Raw genomic sequence first — 6,000 nt, forward strand, 5'->3', positions numbered from 1 at the left:
GAAGATGCGCTAGAATTCAATTATACCTTGCACAACTTCATTAGAAGTCTTTGCTCAGGCTAATTTCCATACATCAGGAAATGATAAAGTTACATGGACGTATTTGTTGCAGCAAATACATTACATTACACAAGTCCAGGGAGCCTTAATAAAGACAATAGAGTTGTCATAATGCCCTACACATGAGCCCACTGTATAGTTTATGTTCCATATGTTAGTAAATGTATGGGGGAACCCGGTTATCCAAAAGAAAATTTAAGGTCTTTTGCAGGCTATCACTCTGAAAAAAGGAAAAGACGCCAGCATTTTTTTGGGGAAACTTTTTCCACTAAAAGATTGAGGAAGATCTATGCACTCCAATGCACTTCGCCTGGTCCGAGCTGGCAAAAGTAAGTCTGGCGAAAGAGGTATCGTTCAGTAAAATCTGCATCTTAGTGAATTTGCGGAGTAACGTCCTTTCGCCAGAGCAAAAATTCGCCTGGCGATAGAGTGCGAATGAGCACTGGCATCTGTCTCTTTTACTAGCGAAGTTACGCCTGCCCCCATTAGTAAATTGCCGAAGTGCCTAAAAACGGTAACCCTGGCGAATCGTCTGCAGCGTTAGTCACTTTGCCCTTTATTAAATCTGCCCTTTAAGTGTGCAGTTTTGGGCTCCAGTCCTAAAAGGGTGGTTCGCCTTAAAGTTAACTTTTAGTGTGTTATAGAATGGCCAATTCTGATCAACTTTTCAATTACCCTGCATTAATATTATATATTATTTTATATATTAATATGTATAGTTTTTTTAAATTACTTTTTCTTCTGACTCTTTCCAGCATTAAAATGAGGGGAAAACATGCAGATGGTTAAGCCATCCTTAAGCTGCAAAAACAAAAAAAAAACATCAAAGAATTTGCTACAATATTAGGAGTGGCCAAATCTACAGTTTGGTTCATCCTGAGAAAGAAAGAAATCACTGGTGAACTCAGCAACACAAAGAGACCTGGACTTCCACAGAAGACAACAGTGGTGGATGATCACAGAATCATTTCCACGGTGAAGAGAAACCCCTTCACAACAGTCAAACAAGTGAACAACACTCTCCAGGAGGTAGAGTATCCATATCTAAGTCTACCATAAAGAGAAGACTGCATGAAAGTAAATACAGAGGGTGCACTGCAAGGTGCAAGCCACTCATAAGCATCAAGAATAGAAAGGCTAGATTGGACTTTGCTAAAAAAATAAAAACTTCTAAAAAAAGCCAGCACAGTTCTGGAAAAACATTCTTTGGACAGATGAAACCAAGATCAACCTCCACCAGAATGATGGCAAGAAAAAAGTATGGAGAAGGCGTGGAACAGCTCATGATCCAAAGCATAGCACATGATGTATATGAATTCTGAGATGTTCAGAGACAGTGGGGGTCATTTATCAACACTGGGCAAATTTGCCCATGGGCAGTAACCCATGGCAGCCAATCAAATTTCTGCAATCATTGTTCTACTTGCAGCTGGCTTCAAAAAGCTAGTCACTGATTGGTTGTTATAGGTAACTGCCCATGGGCAAATTTGCCCAGTGTTGATAAATGAGTCCCACTGTCTGCTCAAATCCAGCTAAATGCACTCACATTGATTGGGAGCCGTTTCATAATACAGATGGACAATGACCCAAAACATACAGTCAAAGCAACCCAGGAGTTTATTAAAGCAAAGAAGTGGAATATTCTTGAATGGCCAAGCCAGTCACCTGAACTAAATTGAGCTGCATTTCACTTGTTGAAGACTAAACTTGGGAGAGAAAGGCCCACAAACAAACAACTAAAAACAGCTGCAGTAAAGGCCTGGCAGAGCATTAAAAAGGAGGAAACCCAGAATCTGGTGATGTCCATGAGTTCAAAACTTCAGGCTTTCATTGCCAGCAAAGGGGTTTTCAACCAAGTATTAGAAATTAACATTTTATTTTCAGTTTTTTTTGTCCAATTACTTGTGAGCCCCTGAAATGAAGTGATTGTGTTAAAAAAAAGTTTTAGTTCCTCATATTTTTATGAAATCTTTTTGTTCCACCCACTGAATTAAAGCTGAAAGTCTGCAGTTCAACTGCATCTGAGTTGTTTCATTTAAAATTCATTGTGGTCATGTACAGAACCAAAATTAGAAAAAAGTTGTCTCTGTCCAAATATTTATGGGCCTAACTATATATGTATATATATATATATATATATATATATATATATATATATATATATATATATATATATATAGTGAATAAAGTACCCCCTCTTGTAAAATATAAGGATATTATAAGTTACCGAGGAGTTTCATGACCATATAAAAACACGAGGCCGAAGGCCGAGTGTTTTTATACAGGTCATGGAACTCCGAGGTAACTTATAATATCCTCATATTTTACAACTGGGGGTACTTTATTAATTATAATACACAAATTTTAGTGAGTCATGTGACAGAAATTACATCACTACTCACCGTTTATAACTGATGACATCACTACTCACCGTTTATAAGGATATAATTTACAAGATATTCATGGCTTTTGTGTATTATATATATATAATTTGGTAGTGTATATATAGGTTAGTATAAGTCAGTGAATGTATGTGCACTGGGTTTCATTTGGAGGAGTTGAGCTTGATGGACTTTGGTCTTTTTTCAAACCAACTTAACTATGTATATTTAAAAATGCCCCCCTCTATTGACTACAGTTGTGGCTCAAGAGCAGGACTCTGCTGGATCATCTTGGATAGAGACTTCAAACAGGTCCTGGATGCTGCAAACAGTTCAGGTCACTTCTTGAAAATCAAGTACAAGGTACGGTTTTATTATTACAGGGACAAAGGAAATAATTTCTAAAAATTTGGATTATTTGGATAAAATGCAGTTTATGGGAAATGGCCTTTCCATAATTCGGAGATTTCTGGATAACAGTTTCCAGATAACGGATCTTATACCTGTACAAAAAAGCAACTGATATTGCTCCAATTAGTCATGTTATCACCTGTCCCATCATTAATGGTACATTCTGAGAATTAATTCATGAAACCAATATAGGTGACTGCTCTGCTGTGGATTAATAACCAAGGAGGAAATTTTGATACACCTCTGATTTGTGTAATTATATTGGCTGTATGGGATCTTCCAGCAACACTAATATGTGGAAACTCTGTATTTGCATATCTAGAATTTCACCAATAGTGGATTACTAAAAAATTAGCATTTTTGATGGTTTGATATGTACTGTATATAGTGGGAGAACTAACTGACACCCTATAGCCTGTCACCTACAATATATCATGCAACACAATGCACATTTCTATACTTTCTTTGTATAGAAGATCCTTGTGCCTCAGGCATTTTAACTCTATAATAAAATACCCGCTAAAACAGAAACTGATATGTCATATGTAGTACAATGGGAAAAGAAGCTGAATGTTCTCAAGGAAACACATGTAGGAAAATACTACTAAATTTGCAAACAATATATCAGGGCATGAAACATCATATGAAGTATTGTGCATCTGATAATTTGTAATAGAAAATGCCAAAGATGTCAAAAGTGGGGCACACTTTGAAGTATACATAGGGGGCGATGCAGAGGAGCCTGGTCCGGTCTTTATACATCAATAGCATTAAAAAGTGCTCACAACATTCTGGGGCAGTTTTATTAAGAAAAGGGAATTGAGGAGTTGTGTTTTCCTTAAAAATTTGAGTTTTCAATGTTATTTTTTTGTCAAATATAAATTTTTTGAGTTTTTTTAAAAAAAAAACTAGAATTTCAAGATTTATTATACCCCAACCCTAGAAATAGTTAGAATCTGAAAATACATAATCTAAAACCTGTCGAGATCGTGTAGGAGTTAATAGCAGAGGTCACTTGAACCATTTGAAGATGTTAATAGCCTTCATAATGTTCAAGTTTTTTTCGGAGGGTTTTGCCCGAAAACTCGATCAGTTCGAGTTTATGGATTAACCCCCGAACTTGCTGATTTGAGTTTTTTCTTAAATTAGAAACCATTCGATTTGTGAGTTCATTCGAGTTTAATCGAAGTATAAAAAAAACTCTAAAATAGACCTTTGATAAATAACCCCGTCTATGTCTGCAGTTGAAATCACCCAGACAATATGTCTGCCTGTCTGGCATGGGAACATCACAAGGCTAGACAAAAAAAGGAATCTAAGAGAAATTATAAGATCAGCTGAAATTGGGTAACAACTCTACCAACATTGTCTGTAAATTGGAGATTAATAACGTATAAACGAGAAAGATGCAGTTTGAGTTTTTAAATAAAAATTGATTCCAATTCCAAGTCGAAAACATCTTAAACCATTAATTAACCTTTGAGTAGGAGGAAAATATAGTTACAAATAGTCATATAGTTAGTATAGTTAATAGTTACTAATGAAGAATTTGCAATGAATCTGTATCTGGTGAAAAAATTTGCTCATCTCTAGTTGTACCAAAATTTGCATACAAATTGTAGGACTGCTGTACACACCTCAAATGGAGATAATGCCCTGGTGCCAACAGAATATATATATAATTGCAAAAGTAAGCTGCTGCACTCGAGGGACTTTATAGAAAAGTAAAAAAATATTTTATTAGGATCGACGTTTCGACCATCACTACCCCATCACTACGTTGTATTATCAAATACAAATCTATTGATCTATTGAAAACCTAGATAAACCTATTGAAAAGGAAATAAAAACTGCTAAGAGCAAATAGAAAGAAAGAAATATTGTGACTATGATGCCATTTTTCTATAAACTGCCATGAGGAAAAGATTGTGACCTTTACTGGTGACCTGTCCTAGTTTGTATGTCCACAAAAATTTGTACCTGTAACACATTTGTCCTCAAACATAAATATATATATTTTAAAGGATTTCAGGACACTGTTGGTATATTTCCATTAGTCTGAACTGTAGAAATTATAATATTTTAATGCTAGTTTAAGGTATTCCTTATAAGAAGCCATCTATTAAAGATCAAATTTTTGAACCACAACTAAACTCTATTTCTCTGTAATCACAAACATCATGACAGTTGTTAAAAGATAGGAATATAAAAATACAAACGGAAAAAAAGAGCAGAAAAAATATCTCTAAAACCTCTAAAAATTTGAGTTTTTCAGATGATTACTAGAGAAAAAAAAATCCGAAAACTTCTAAAACTCTGGATGGCTGAAAACAAAGTCCAATAGGATCCACACCACTGTAGATGACTTTTACATGAAGAAGTTTCATATTTGTACTTTTTGTACAACATTTTTAAGAAAAAATATGATTAGTAAAAAAAAAGAAAATTCGAATGTTAATAAATATACCGCTAAGGATATAAAATCCAAATTTGTAGTGGGAAAAAATGAGGCATTTATTATACCCCGAGGATGAAAAAAGTCCAAATCTGAAAATCGTGCAATAATTTTTGTGGTTTTGTGGTTTTCAAACACAAATCAGAAAAATTCAGGGAAAATCCGCAAAAATTTGTACAATTTGCTTTTTTCACGATTTTTCGCAGTTTTTATCTGATTTTTTTTCCGAAAACCACAAAATCTTTGGATTATTGCATGAAACCCAGCTCAGATCAAAATATCTTTGGAACTTCTCCCATTGACTTATAGGCAACATCGGCAGGTCTGAGATGCCGGATTTTCGGATTCAGACTTTTTCCCTCCTCAGGGTATATTAAATACCGAAAAATTCAGATGTTATGCTAAAACATTACTATTCAGAGTTTAGTAAATAACCCAATAAGAGTTTGAAAACAATACATTTGTCCAGTTTTATCTCAGAAATTACCTCATAGCTGAGCATGGATATTTCACGTGTTCTCTTATTTTCACCTGGGGTGATGACTTTATGTACATTTGTCTCTTAATGAATAGTCATATCATATTTTCTCCCAGCCCTCATACTATTCATGCTATAAATAGTGTCAACTGGGTGTTACCAGCTTTACTTTAAAAGTAGAAACTCTAGAATTAAATTAGCAGACAACCAGTGTC

This window comes from Xenopus laevis, chromosome 2L, assembly GCF_017654675.1.
Source record: "Xenopus laevis strain J_2021 chromosome 2L, Xenopus_laevis_v10.1, whole genome shotgun sequence".
NCBI classification, from domain to species: Eukaryota; Metazoa; Chordata; class Amphibia; order Anura; family Pipidae; genus Xenopus; species Xenopus laevis.